At 46.6% G+C, this 15,869-nt stretch overlaps 1 long non-coding RNA gene across 1 annotated transcript; it reads right to left on the reverse strand.

Annotated features, from left to right (window-relative positions):
* Nucleotides 1-5,568: 5,568 nt before the first annotated feature.
* LOC134163024 (uncharacterized) lies at nt 5,569-7,349 on the reverse strand. The gene is made up of 2 exons (XR_009964534.1): nt 6,104-7,349; nt 5,569-5,677 (listed from the first exon to the last, which is right to left on the reverse strand). It is a non-coding gene; the product is annotated as an uncharacterized LOC134163024 (long non-coding RNA).
* Between the last annotated feature and the right edge of the window lie 8,520 nt (nt 7,350-15,869).

Below are 15,869 nucleotides of genomic sequence, written 5' to 3' on the forward strand. Positions count from 1 at the left end.
CTCTGAATCTCTTCTCTGCCCAACCTGTAGCTGTGCCTGGGATTGCTCCGACCCAGGTGTAGGACCTTGCACTTGGCATGGTTAAACTTCATAAGGTTGGCATCAGCCCACCTCACAAGCGTGTCGAGGTCCCTCTGGTTGGCAAGAGGTCCCTCTGGTCCTCCTTCCATGGACCCCCCTCATCCCTGCACCGACCCCATCCTCCACCTATGGACCACCTAGTCCACACACAGGCCAGCAGCCCCCCTATGGGGAAGCATCTCCCAAGGCCAGCATTCATGGTTCAAACAGCGAGTTCCCCCAAAAAGCCATTGCTTTAGGGAACATTTTCTTCACCAAACATCTGAGGCAGAGCTGAGCTTCAGAGCTTGGGATTGTCCCTGCCAAGGGGCTGAGAGTGTCCAAGTGAGAGCTGCATCTCCTGCACACGCAGCAGCATGGAGCCGCAGGTCCTCAAAAACACCCACAGCACAGCGCTCGCTCCATTTCCAGCAAGCACCAAGGAATTGTCTTGCTCCCAAAATACCCACGAACTAAGCTATGTCCACCAGGAACTATGCTGTTACCACCAAGAATGATGCTGTTCCCACAAGAATGATGCTATTTGCACCAAGAGCGATGCTATTTCCACCAAGAATAATGCGATTACCACTAAGAACAATGCTATTTCCACCAAGAATAATGCGATTACCGCTAAGAATGATGCTGTTGCTGCCAAGAACTATGCTATTTGCACCCAAGAAGGATGCTGGTTCTTTCTGGGGGTGATGGTAACCCACCCAAAGCATCCCAAGCAAGGAAATGGCTGGAAAAGGAAGCTGGGCCACCTCACGTGGCTTTGCTTTTGGAGTTTTTCACCCCTTCTAAAGAACACAAAGTTGTGTGTGGCACTTCTGCAATTCAAACCCCAGGCTTGACAGGGGGAAAAGGACGAGAAGAAGAAAGCAGGGAACAAACCCAACCCGCCCCCAACTGCAGCTCACGCTCATGGAAACAAGATGTGGCGCTCGTGAGGCTGTCCCAGGGAGAAAGTTTGCTAAAAATAACATATGCAGATTATGTACATAAAATGTCATGGAATATCAGCACATAAACCCGTGTGCTAGTTCAGGCTGTTGCAATTACAGCTCGAATGTGCCAGATGAAGGACACGCAGCATTTGGTGTGTCTGCAGTGGAAGCCAGGCGTGGGGCCAGCTCCAATCTCCAGCCGTTGCTCGAGGTGCTGGGGGCCATGTCTGGCCTCACGGTGCACAGCCAAAGATACAGGGGAATGGGGTTTGGAACTGGATGATCTTAAGGTCCTTTCCAACCCAAACCTTTCCATGATTCTATGATTATCTTCTGGTGAAGGAGGGACATGGATAACCCTTGGGATTAGGGTATATAAAGTCCTATATACCCCTAGGGTATATAAAGCCCTCGTACCTGAGAAGGGTCCAGAAGTGGTGGAGCTGCCAGAACCCCCCACATTGGAGGGTTTCCACTTACTGGATTTCACCTGGGTGCAGGATGGGGCTGTGATTTACAAGTCAGAGCTCTGCTTGGACAGCACATCTCAGACAAAGTGGATTATTTTACCCAGAGCATCACTCGCAGACCCCTACCAATCGCTTTGCCAGAGGAAAGAGCCCAGTAACTTATTTTGCTCATGGATGGGGCGATCTCAGCATGCTTTGAAGCACCAGCAAGGCCTCTTGGACCCCCCCGAGGTCCTTCAGGGTGGCATTTTAAGGCGTCTGACATTTTCTGTGCTCCCTCCTCAGTCTTCTGGCTCCAACATATATTTTCCCCAAATTCTGCTTTTGTTATTCGCATGCATCGACACTGTTTGGTTTTGCACCGTGACCTCCATAACTCATTTTAATACATCCTGAGGCAGCAGGCTTGGGCTGGAAGAGTGTTGGGGGGATGCAGCAGATCCAGCTGCAGGGAAGGCATTGTCTCTGTGTTTTGGGAGAGGATGGCAGGGGTGATGGCATATGTCCCGTCACTACCCTGCTGCTTGCAATGGTGCTGGGCCATTTCCATTGGTGGCTGAAACCATGGATGAGCTCTTTTTAACCGTCAATTCATTATTGAATTTATAATATTGAATAAAATATTCAGGTTTGATTCCATTTCTATCCCCTCCATTCTCTTCCCTTTTCGCTTCTCATGAGATATTGGCTTGTAGCAGGAGCACAGCAATGCTCTGGGAGACCCCAACCATGGGACTTACATGCATACAGGAATATGTGGTTTGTTCTGCAGTTTGTCCTCACATAAAAGCCATCAGGATGTGTCCTTGGGCACCATGCCTTGCTCACAGCCTGGCTTTGGGAGCATCTCCCTCAGCACCACGTCGGTATTTGGGCCAAAACCTCCCCAAGCATCTCAGTGCTGCCTACGGCGGCCCCGTCTCTGTCCTCCCCAGTGGGGCGCCAGCATCCCCCAGCTCTTATAAGCCACAATATTCCCTTAAGTTATCCATGGAATCCCAGAATCCCAGCCTGGTTTGGGTTCAAGGGACCTTAAAGTCCATCCAGCTCCAATCCCTGCCACAGGCAGGGACACCTTCCACTAGAGCAGCTTGCTCCAAGCCCCTGTGTCCAACCTGGCCTTGAACACTGCCAGGGATGGGGCAGCCACAGCTTCTCTGGGCACCCTGTGCCAGCGCTTCAACACCTTCCTAGGGAAGAGCTTCTGCCTAAGAGCTCATCTCAGTCTCCCCTCTGGCAGCTTAAAGCCATTCCCCTTGGCCTGTCCCTACATCCCTTGTCCCAAGCCCCTCTCCAGCTTTCCTGCAGCCCCTTCAGGCACTGGAGCTGCTCTCAGGTCTCCCCTTCAGGAGCCTTCTCTTCTCCAGGCTGCCCCAGCCCAGCTCTCTCAGCCTGGCTCCAGAGCAGAGCTGCTCCAGCCCTCGCAGCATCTCCATGGCCTCCTCTGGCCCTGCTCCAACAGCTCCAAGTCCCATGTTACAGCTTTGAATCAATTTTCTAGCGAATAAAGCTTTTACCCAGCCAGTTGACCAGAATTAAATTACCACCGAGTTTTAGTTCCCTCTTCACCCCAAAGGACACTTTGTATCCCAGCAAGGCCATGCTGCCACAGTGGCTTCTGGGGCGAGCGCGTCCCTTTGTACGGTTGTCTCTTTCTCTTGATTTCATCCTTTGGCTGCATATTGCTGGGGATTGTTTTTCCTTTCTCTTTCTCTCTTTCTTTCTTTCTTTTTGCCTTTCTTTCTCGCTTTCTCTTTCCCTCTCTTTTTCTCTCTTTCTTTTTCTTTCCCTTCCTTCCTTCCTTCCTTCCTTCCTTCCTTCCTTCCTTCCTTCCTTCCTTCCTTCCTTCCTTCCTTCCTTCCTTCCTTCCTTCCTTCCTTCCTTCCTTCCTTCCTTCCTTCCTTCCTTCCTTCCTTCCTTCCTTCCTTCCTTCCTTCCCCCCCTCCCTCCCTCCTTTCCTCTTCCTTCCTTCCTTCCTTCCTTCCTTCCTTCCTTCCTTCCTTCCTTCCTTCCTTCCTTCCTTCCTTCCTTCCTTCCTTCCTTCCCTCCTTCCTTCCTTTCTTTCTTTCTTCCTTTCCTTCCTTTTCTTTCTTTTCTTTTTCTTTCTCCTTTCCTTTCCTTTCCTTTCCTTTCCTTTCCTTTCCTTTCCTTTCCTTTCCTTTCCTTTCCTTTCCTTTCCTTTCCTTTCCTTTCCTTTCCTTTCCTTTCCTTTCCTTTCCTTTCCTTTCCTTTCCTTTCCTTTCTCTTTCCTCCTCTCTTCCTTTCTCCCTTTCTCTCCCTCCCCCTTTCTCCCTCTCTCCCTTTCCTCTCTCTCTCCAGCCCATGGATGCACATCTCCCCATCTCCCCAGTCTGCTCACGTCCCTCGGCAAACCTCCCCCGCTGCCCTCGCCGCGCACGGAGCGGTGCGTGCCGCTGCGGCGCCCGCAGCACCGGGGCAGCCGCAGGGATGACGCCGTTTGCTCGTCCACCTCCAGCGATCTCGCTGTCCCGTTTGCCCCAAAGCTCTCACGCTCCATGAGCTCCGGGCTGGCCATGGCCGGGCTGCGGGGAAGGCTGCGGGAGGAGGGGCCGTGGGTTGTGCCCTGCAGCAGATGGGACCCTTTCTGTTAACGCTGATTCCCGGTTAATAACTTTCAACCTCCTGAACCGAGCCACCTTGTGCAAGGAGCAGCCTGCGAAACACCGGGCACTCGGCTGTGAGGTACGAGCACCGCTCAGCCCCGTCACTGATACCAAGGGGACCTCAAAGGGGAGGTTTGTGGCTTGAGGAACACCCCAACAGGGCTTTTACCCAATTATTGCCCTATCCCCAGGGGTGCCAAGCAGCCTCAGTTTCTCCATGCAGAGAAATGGTTTGATTTCCCTCATTATAAAAGGCTAGAAGCAGCAATTCAGAGATCCCCTGCATAAATCTTCCTAAAGGTCCCCTCTTTCTTCAGCACCCCATGCTGGAGCCAGCCTCTGCCCTTCCCAATGGGTGCCAGCACCCCCACAGCCCTTATGAACTACAGTATTCCCTTAAGCTATCCATGTTACACATCTTAATCATTTTTCTAACAAATACAGCTTTTACCAACCTTTGGTACACAATCCACAACCCACCTGGATGAAGGGAAAGCCATTTCCCTAGCATTTGCTCAGCTGGGATGCTTCCCGTGTCATTGTGCTGTGGTTCCTCCTCCTTTACACCCCCAGAGCCAGGGTTTGAGGGAGTTTTTCTTCTCTCTAAGGAATATTTTTGAATCCATTTGGAGGTGTGGAGGGTGGTTTTGGTATCTGTGAAGCTGCAGCAGCACAGGCAGTCCTGCATGGATGGGAGCCTCCTGGCTTCGTGATAGCGGAAAGGAAATTCCTCATCATTTCAGCTGTGGAAGCAGTGTTTGAAAATGCATGCTCTGGAGCCAGGACATGCAGGAAAATCAGGTAAAATACACTTCTGAAAAAGGGTTTTGAGGTGAGACTCATAATTTTTTAATGGGCAGCACTGATTTAACTCCCCTTGTGTCGCTGCTGGATGGTGCAGTTCTGGCTTCCGGCTGTTGGGTCAAGCCAAGGGTCTTTCCCCACTGCCACAGGATGCTGCCCCAGCCAAACTCCCATGGTTCGGCTACAGGGAAGGGTAAGGGATGTATCTGGACATGTGAAGAGCTATAGCACAGGCAGGAATATGTTTGAATTCTTGAGGTCAGCAGTTCAGCACTGTGCTCTTACACCCATCTCAGATATTTCATTCCCCAAGTTCTCATCACGGGACAAGACCAGTGCGGGCACGGCTGTTTCATGATTTGGGGAATTTCCTCTTGGATGGAACACTGGAAAGGGACTTTAAAGGCTGCCCCATCGCTGTGCTGGAAGAGGACCATGGGGCATGGGCAACCTGGAAGTGGTTGGTTTGGTCATCCAGCTCCAAAAACAGGGCAGGAATGACAGCAGGCAAGAACATGAACAAAGCTCACCAGAGCAGCAGTCGAAGTCACCCCATGCACACCCCTTCAAAACCAGATTCTTCAAACAAACACCACTCTGGGAAAACACCTGGATGAGATAATCAGTGGGTTTGGATGCTGGAGGCAGTTGGCCTTCATCTTCCTCCCTACGTGCACAATATGGATTGTTATCTTCCATCCACTGTGTACACCCGTCTTTGTTCTTCACTGCCACAATAGCTTTTAAGGGTAGTCTTATCTTTGTTCACCTAGGAGAAAGTAATTGGTCAAATTTAATTCAAAGAGAGATCAATTAGGAAAGGTTGTGACAGACAGGTAGGTCACCAGCGACTCATAAATCCCGGGTAGAATTTCCTCCTCTGCCATACACGGGTTTGATGTAGGAAATGGCTCATTTGCAAGCTAAAGGTTTAATTAGGAGGAGAAAAAAAAAGGTCAGCAGAGATCAGATGTGAATTGCAAAGTGCTAAAGAAGTTTACTGCAGCAACGCATTTATGGAGAGCCGGGCTATAGATCCGCTCCCTCTCTGTCCAGAATGCTAATAGCACCTCTTTGAATTCCTCCTGTCACCAGAAAAATCATCGATAACATGTGGATGCTTTAAAACTGCTTGTCACCCACTTTCTCTTTATGATAATCAAAGGGCTCTGCTAAGACTCAGAGACTCCCTTACCCATCTTGTTAATTGTGGATCCTTCTTTCCAGGTCGGGTTTCCAGAATGTGACACCCTTTGGGTCACTGTTTCCTCTCCCATCCATCGCAATATGAGCTTTGCAGAGGGTATTTATTGCTCCTCCTCAGCAGGGACGCAGCCACGATGTAAATTGTGTCAGAAATACCAATATGATGAAAATTCATGACGTTTCTTCCTCACCTCACCGTATTCTGGATAGCTTTTATGGATGTGCAAACTGCAGAAGTAAAAGAGCTCTGTACAAGCTCTCTTAAAAGCAGTGGGAGCAATAGTAACGTGATTACATGAGGGTTTAGCTCGTCGGCGAGCGTGCTGAGCCAGCCTAAGGCAGTAGAGCCTAAAGTCAAGCCCTGCCACTGATCTCAGCTCTCAGGGCTGCTATGGGCAATGCTTGTTTCAATCCCCTTTGGTGTCCAGGGCTCCCTCCTGCTGCCCCCTCCATTCCCTACATCTCCGGGGGGTTCCCACCAGTGGGGATTGGCGGTGGTGCTCTCAGTGCGGCCGTGCTGCGGCTGCCCCGCGCTGGGACCTCGCCAACAGGCACAGATGCAGCTTCCAGCCCGATCTGTGCTGCAGCTGGGGCTGGGAAGGGTTCAAGGAGTGCTGCTGCTTGGCCAGAATCACCGGGGGTCCAGGCATCCTGGAGAACGCCATGGTTTGGGGCTTCATTAGGTGTCATACATAACTAATGACTCTGCAGTAGCGTATGGCAGGAAAGGTCCAGAGCCAGCCATCAGGGTGGAGAGAAATCAAAATGGCAGCTGGGCCTGGCTGGGAGAGCAAGAGCAATTTTTCCAGTCACTTCCATTTGTTCCAGTATCACTCAGCCCCACAGCCTGTTTTCATGAGAGATTGCGATTCCGCTTTAAACAACACTCCATGAAAAAGGACAGACAGCAGACCAGGTTGTAACCCGATGTGATTACACAGGCAACGTGAATTCCCAGCACCTGAGCCTCCAGCCCTCCGTGTGGTGTCCATAACACCAATTTCAGTAACTCCAGCAAAGGCAACTGCACCAACAATCGGTGGAGGATGGAGGAGGCTCTTCACTCTTCTGGAGGATCAGAAACTCGCAGCAATTATCAGTCAACAGTTCCAGCTGCCTGGTAAACCTAAGGTTACAGCAAACACAGCTCAGCTCTGAGGCTGGAAACAGAAGAGCTGTAATTATTTACAAGCTCAACTATTGCCCCCATCGCCAGATACAGGGAGAGAAATGATGCGGACCCCGATTCATCCAGCTTCTGACAAAGAGGCGTGATGCTCCTCGTGCAGACACTCAAGTGTGCTTCTAGGACACTCAAGATTCAGGTATGATGTGTACAAAGCATTAACCATTTACTCCCAACAGTAGACAAAAGCCTCTACCATGGGCAAACCACATCCCCATTAAAAAATCAGCTCCGATGAGCCTCCTAAGAGGAGCAAGAGATTCCCTTGTCTTTGCTGAGTGTGGGGGGGAAATTCAGCTGTTCTGACAACCAAATCATGTTTGATACCATCCGAGCTGCCTCGATAGAGATGTCAGATGGGAGAAGATAGCAGAAGTCTGCCTCACAGTTTAATTGGGTTACACTCTTGTATATCCTGTTTTAAAAGTAAGGCCTTCAAAATGCGATTTGGATGCAAGTGAGTTGCGTGGGGCTTTATCCTGGACGGTCCCTTCTCTCAGTGAGCAAAAGAGCAGAGCTCTGAACACAGGCTGTACGTATGGCTGGATTTATGGAGCAGTCATTATTTTAACAGCACTTACTGACTTTGGGTCAAATATCTTTTTCCAGCATTTTTTCATTTCAGGAACGAGCCCGTATGTCACAATCTCATGCCTCATCTAATTGGAGAAGTGTTTCCTTTGTCCTTGAAACCAAAAAGTAGACCACGTATCCAGGAGCTACAGAATGAAAAAGCATCTGCCTTTGGTATTTGGCGTGCCTCAATTAAAAAACCCCGCTGCTTGGGATATCATTTGTGGTTGAGTCCTGACCAGAGCACTTCTGCTCACATTCGAGTGGACAGTTCTGAAGGTCGAGCTAGGGGTACGTAAAAAAAAACCCCGAATCCTTTGGAATAATACATAGAACATTAATGGTTTACATACAACAGAAAAGAGGCCTGGATCCAGCAAAGCCAAGTTCAGAGTCATGCTGGAAGCACGGGAACAGCTCTCATGCTTGCTCCCTTCTGAGCACCTCTATAAGCTCCTGTTGGAGTGGAGCTCAGGCCCACACTCAAGACATGGCTCCCCTCCCTCCCAGCCCCACAAATCTAGCTCTCAATATGCACAAAACACTTCCATCTTTAAAAAATAATTGAAAAGGTGCACCCCGAAGTTCACTGGATCGATCCCTCTGAATTATTTTATTTAGAAGACACTTCATTGTGTCAAAGATTTAATGGAGAGGTCACGATGCCCAGCTTTCAGAATGTCAATGCATTAAAAGGGAGCGTTGCAGGGAATGTTAAAATCCCTGGTAATGTATGCCCAAGCAAAACTGCCAGATTTATGAGATATGACAATTATTAGACAGAGTTTAGATAAGACGTGGGCTGATGGGGAAAAGCAGGGGAAGGGCTGGAATACTTCTGTGCGTGTCTTACAAGTGGCAGGATGAAATTCAGCAGCCTCACTACGGACTCTTTTGCCTTCCCCTTTAAGCATTCTCTCCCCGAGCTGTATCGTTTGAAATGTGTGTATTTTTAAGTAAGCAGTATTTCCCGGCACACTTGATTAAATACCTTCCCTTGTTATTTATTGCCCATTAAACAACATATCTTCTGCAGGTACCTTCGTTGGACAAAAGCTCTTTGCTATCAAATGCAGACCTCAGCATGTCTTAGGCCAGAGCAGTTTAGTGCAATGATCTCCGCGTGGGGCTGCAGCTGAGAAGCACTGAGAAAACTCCAGCAGCATGGATCACAGTTCTTTTCTTAATAAGAGGCACGTCTGGCATCTCAGAATTGCCCAACTTTACTTCATTTTCCACTTCTTGGTGCATGCGATAAGGTTGGAACATGCACGATGTCCAAAGGTTTTCCTCTCTTTCCTTGGGGAATGTCTGTCTTCGGGTGCTGCAGGAACAATTGCCATCCACCAAAGTACTTCCAGGCTGTAAAGTTTCAAGTGAAACGGAAGGGCGGGGGAAGGAATGACAAGTCCTTTTCACTGAAATTCTCTCCCCAGATGGATTTGGCAGAGCCTGGCTCTGCTAGTCTTAAAGCAAGGTTTATCATTCGTGCAGGCTGCTGCCTGAAGGGGGGAGAGATCTTTGAAGTTGGTGAATGATGGAAGGGTCTCCCCCCTCCCCTCCCTCGCACGCATTTTTTAAGGGTGGAGACTGGGAGATGCTCAACTGCCCTGAGTCAGGAAATTACATGACAAATTAAACAATTATGTGTTTTAGTGCCGAGCATCTATTGAGACACTTCGAGTCGAACATGCATTCAGCACAAATTCCGTGGGCATTTACACTCTCCCCCATCACCTGCAATCCTACACTGCGTTATAGAATCATAGCATAGTTAGGGTTGGAAAAGACCTTAAGATCACCCAGTTCCAACCCCCTGCCATGGGCAAGGACACCTCACACTAAACCAGGTCACCCAAGGCCTCGTCCAACCTGGTCTTGAACGCTGCCAGGGATGGAGCATTCACAACCTCCCTGGGCAACCCATTCCAGTGCCTCACCACCCTCACAGGAAAGAATTTCCTCCTTACATCCCATCTAAACTTCCCCTGTTTAAGTTTTAACCCGTTACCCCTTGTCCTATTTTACTGCATGTCAAGAGCTCCCCTGCTCTGTTGTCCACACCTTGAAGAGATTTCTTTATCATTTAACTCTATTACAGAAGGCACTGCCTGGACACTGTTGGAGTGACAAGGACTATTTCCTTAATTACTGTACATTGATAATAGCATTTACTCTGGCAGCTCCAGTGCTATTCAATCAAGCAAGATTCAATACAAAAAAAGCTGATTTGCCAAAAAAGAGATTAGCATAAGTGCCTACAGTCACATTCTATTTTTGAAGGTAAAGCTACTGTGTCTGGGAGCTTTCTTGTGGGAACTTTATAAAGAGAGATTAATCTAGTTTATCTCCTTCAAAAGATATTTGGGGAAAGCACAGAGAGTCGCTGTTTAGGCTCCGTTGGTAATAATTTCCTATAACCATCTAAAATAAAGACCTGCATAGAATGTGCTAATCAGCAGCAGGAAGGTGTATTTCTTCCTCTTACGTGGACGCAGACATTTGTTGTGAAAAAACTCTGTGTTCCCTAGTTTGCTATTGCTGGTCTTTGTCATTTAATCAAGTGGTGACTGTAGCTGTTGTACTTTAAAATTAAATGCTATTATTTATGGTAGAACTTGTTCTAGTCAAAAATGCAGACCTCAGCACTGTGTACATTTGTAAGCAGAAGGTTAAGCAGGACATTTTAAATGGTATAGCAAAGGGCTTAATCAAGGCTGAAGAGCAAAATGCAGTGGGATAACAGATATAGTAAATAGGCATTAATCACCATACACACTTAATCCAGGTATTAGGCAGTCTTGGGGCTAATATGAAGACTCACTTACATAAGGACTCATTCTACCAGCGCTTAAGTAAGTGAATAACTTTATTCTTGGGAGAAATTTCAGCAGTGCTCAAGGCCCTTGCAGTATCAAGCCTACAGTATAGCTCTGTAAAATGATCACCACGCAATTACTTTTGCCTGAAGGGATTTCTGAGTTAGGAGGCTTGGGGGGGGGGAGTGGTTCAAGAAAGGCAAAAACTGAATTGCCAGAGCATAAGGAGCCTCTTTTCCGTGTTGTTTTTGTTTTCCCTTGACACTGCCTCTAACCGTGACATCCAAATCCGAGCTAAGTACTTCTTGCCGAAGATGGACCAGATAAAATCACGAAGCCAGTATCATCTCATGTGAGACAGCTCACTGTCTTAGTGACAAATTTAGTGACTACAAATCCAGGCTTAGAACATAGTCCTTCCCTAGTCATAATCCAGCACTCACACACTGGATTTGCCTTTAGCTACTGATGAACTATAACTTCGGTTGCAAAAAGATAATAGTGCATCCATAGATATGAAACTCACCATACAGAAGTTCTTTTATTAGGTGCTCAGAAAGATTAAAGTGCTTCCACGTTTAACTTAACATCAAAAAGTCCAGATCTTTACACAAACTGGCATGTCACGTGTACTGACACACCAGCACACAAACCGCAGCCTCCGGCCCAGGGTGGGTTTTGGCATGCTGGTCAAGCTTGACTTACCTAGCACTGAAACAGAATAGGCAGACTCATGGTAAGCACCACACCTAATCTGAGGAACAGGGAAGGAGCTGGAAAAGCAGGGAATGGGGTAGATGGCCGCGGATTATCTATTCAAGGAATAACAAGATGAAAAAAAAGAATCCACAAACCTTTAATTGTGAATATAGGAGAGGGACAGTGATGTAACTGTTCCCAGGGAACACTATTCTTATTTTGTAGAGGGAGGTGAGCCAAGATACTTAAGCTCTAGAGAACCTTTAACACAGGAAGCTATTTATCATAACAAGCTTGGTTGATACTGCTCCCATACTGAACCAATTAGATTAGCCTATTTCGTCATACTTCATAACTTGGGATGATAGGTTTCCAAGCATGGTACAGTGCAGTAATTGAATTTTGATCAAACACACATGGCCCATAACCCAGTATGTGAAACTTTCAGAACAGTTCACAGCTTTTAAATATCCAGTCAACATGTTGCCAAAAGTACAGGATGTACTTGATGCAAGTGGGAGAGGAGGGGGGGAGCACGAGTCCTCGCCGTAACTTGGTACAGCTGTAAAACAAACATTTTTTTGTTCCGATTCTGTTCCTACTTTAGCAAAGGAGCTGGGAGGAAGACAGGGAATGGCAAGTAAGTCGTTTTTCTCCCCAACCCCCACACATTCCCCACACCCCCCCCCAGCACACATTTCCCTTTTAACATTCTTAGATTACCGCAACGTTTTACATTCACTGTACTGTACTTACATACTGTATTAGACACACCAGCAATTCTGTTTGTTAGCATGACACATCCATTGCTTACACTTAGTTAACAAAATAACTTAAAAGTCGCATGCATCATCCTCTTAATAGGGTTAGAATCAATGGGACCGTGGAATGAAAGACCTAAAAATTACCCCCCACCTCTGCGTTCCCCAGGCTTCTGCCTCTGCCAACACAATCCATATGGTGGGCAGCCTTGTCAGGATCAAGGTGAACACTCAGTCAGTTCTTTGCAGGCTGGGATCTCCTCTTACATGTTCTCGCCATGTTTTCCCTACAGTAAATCCAAGGAACTTTGAAGAAGGCTCTGTGTAAAGGAAACAGTATACATTAATAACTTCATTCCTACAGCCCTGATGGGCTAGGAGGCAAAACACCCACCGCAGATCAGGTTCATGACATGGAAAGCACTGTGGCAGGGTTTCCTTTGAGCAAGTAATGGGTATCTATATTGAAGCTGCTTCCTGGCCTACAGCTAAGTTTGGCGTGCTTCAGCAATGGAGCAGGGTAACACCAACCTCTGCACGTTATGCTGCCAACTTCTTTCTCAGCATCGAATGCTTTGACCCGAAAGGCAGCTGGAAGCAGCTCTGGGCATCTCAGGTACACAAAGGGGAAGTACCAGGGCAAGCCAACACCTTTGCTTTCATCGAGGTGGTGCAAATGACGGGAATTACCTCTACAGCCCTCCAAAGAGTTTAGGATCTGATGGTTTACCCAGGTGCTTCTAGTTGCACTTCGTGGATGGGCTGCCTCCAAGCCGTCTCACACACCTGCTCTGCAGTACCACAGGTTCCAAGGGGAGAAACGGTGCTTCTCAGATGTAACAAAATGCACATTTCATTTAGTCTAGCTGTTGGTTGGGAACAGGTATACTGCTTGATTACACACACACCACCCTGCCAGAGACAGAGTGCAGAGGATATGCTGGATCCCTTCTCTTTCCCCACCCCACTCCCCACTAAGTTATGATGCTGCAGAGAAAAGAGATAAAGAGGAAAAATGGTGACCAACTTATCAGACTTGGACCAAGCCTCAGCTCAAACCAAGGTTAAACAGGCCTGTTCTAAGCCTCTTAAAGATAGGATTTATATAGTAATTACAGTAATGGAAAGTGATCTTTATAATTTTTATACTGCCTAAAATTCTGCTGTGTCATATGCATCTGCAGAGCCTCGGAACTGTGCTTCTCAGAGAGAGCACTGCAGTCTTGAAAGCAGCCATTCAAATGTATAATGGAGAATTATCAGTGCCTGAATATGTTTGAGATTATAATGAAGCACGAAGAGTAAGACTCAAATACTGGGAAAAGCAAGGAGTTTGTATTGAGACAAACAGGATTTTTCACTTTATGTTGTTGGGAGGTTTTGGAACTAGGTATTCACTACACACAGGGCAAACAGCACTGAGACTGCCCTTTGTAGTCATGTATTTCATTTCTTTTCCTTTGCTACAGTCTCAGATCTAGAGAGTGAGCATAGTGCAAAATGTATCTTGGCCGGACAGAATCCTCGCATCCACTTTCCAGTTTTCTCTGTTGTGCAAGGAAAAATACCGGAGTGCTAAGTCTCTGCTGTACCGTAAAGAACAACTTCAGAAGATTTGGAGATCTGATAGGGGGTTTGGCTCCACCTTCAGGAAGCAAAAGGCAAAGAGACAACGTAGTTCTAAGTTTCAGACATAACTCTCTGCAGAAACTGAAGCCGACAACCTCCTTTTATTGACATCTACTGCTCCCCAATGTGTCTTTGCTTCATATATGTAAAAGATTCTCTGACCTGATGCCGTGACATTTCTACATACTTGATTCAGCACTGAAGAGCCCAGCTCCTCCTAGAAGTACTTGGGAACTTGCTGCAGGATGTCCAAAGGTGGCCGATAATGAACGAACAGTGCTGAGAGATGAACAAAAGCCAACAAAAAGCATCTCTGAAGTGAAAAGAAGTTTAGACACACAGGATGTCATAGAGCTGTTTCAAATATTATTAGCCACTTACACTCAGTACTAAGGGTTCCATACAGAATGAAATTTTCCCTTACAATTCAGAGATTAGAAGGTTCTGTGGGAAACACAGATGGATTGACAGAGAGAAAGTGGGAAGAGTCTTGATCAAATTTCAGTCTAGCAAAACACTTAAGCAGATGCCTAAACTTAAGCTATTTTTTTCTCCTCAGATTCAAGCAAAAGATGCAAACAATAATCTCTTACATTCCACCTTTTTGCAGACTGATGCAGGCTGAACCCAGAACATAGTAGCTGGTTAAAAAGCATGACCTAAATGAATTCAAATGATGCATTTTTCTTTAAGAAACCATACAGTCACCATTGATAATAATGAAAATGGGAAAGCAGTTTGGGATGAGACAACACTGAGATTGAAAGACTGGATGATGTGTTGGTGAAATAAAAGGCAATCACACAGTTAGTGACAGTCCTATGAAAGCGCATGGTTGCTTGCAAGATCTTGCCTCTGGCATTTCCCCAGCTGGGTGCTTAAGAACCCAATCTTATTGTTTTAGACAGCATCTTCTGGAGGAAACAGGTTTGAAAACTGCAGAGCAAGCAACAGGAATGGACTAAACACCTAATGAATCTAAAAATAAAACCCCCCAAACATGGAGAAGAGATGCAAGGAGACTGAATAGACATAGCTGTGTAAGCAAACAGAACTGAATATACTCTTGAGGAGCAAAGGAAACAATTCTTGATGGGGTGACAACAGATGTTATCCAAAAAAATTCTAACGGAGCATTTCAAACACAAAGACCTTCCTGTGGAGCTGAGAAGTTTCACTGGCAGACATACAGCAATACATCTTTGGAAACATAATAAAGCCTAACATTCAAGGTGTTATCAGGTCCTGAAAGCAGAAGTGATATCTTCATGTAATAAGTGGTGGGTGGTGGCGGAGAGGGAAACACTTAGGATAACAAAATGCTGTCACAGGAAGTTGCCATAGCATAGTTGTGATTTAAATCTCAGGAGGAATAACAAGTCAGTTTGCTCCAAAATATCCCTAAATCCACTCTCCTGGAAAACAAGCTCTAAACACAAGTGAAAGATGCACAGGTTGACCAAACATCAGATGATCTTTAAGGCCCCTTCCGACCCAAACCAGGCAATGATTCAATGAAACACAATACAGAGTAATTTATGAATACAATAAGCACACTTAAATACAACCACTTTTGCGCTGTGTGACTGCAAAGTGCCCAGAGCTGAGTGTTTCTACCCGCTACTGCTCTTTCAGATCACAGTTAAGCACACTGCAGAACAATCCTAAAAGGGACACTAAAAAAAAGGAAAAAAAAGACAGGTTTATGGAGTCATTTTTGCCATGACTGAACTGCACCGGCACTTAGGGAAGATTTGGATTTAACTCCTGGCATGGATCTGCAGCATCTTCAGTGAAGAGCTTCACACAGGTTTTCAAAGGCTAGGCACTTCAAATTCTTCTTTTAAACTCTGGCCTTTACTTTTTATGATGTTCTTTATTTTTACAGATACAGAATAATACCTCTCAGTCCTGTTGGAATGTTGAAAGGATTCCTGAATATCTGCAGAGCCAGCAGCTATCATTTTATCTGAGAAGGAGGCTGGAGGATGATATAGAATATTGTCTAATTATTTCTATTGCTTTGCACTGTTTTTATGAAAACAATCCAGAGAGAAGATTATTCAGTGCACTCAGAGCAACGGGAAC

The sequence above is a fragment of the Pezoporus occidentalis genome, unplaced genomic scaffold, assembly GCF_034315485.1.
Source record: "Pezoporus occidentalis ecotype Australia unplaced genomic scaffold, CSIRO_AGI_Poc_V1 ctg198, whole genome shotgun sequence".
NCBI lineage: Eukaryota > Metazoa > Chordata > Aves > Psittaciformes > Psittacidae > Pezoporus > Pezoporus occidentalis.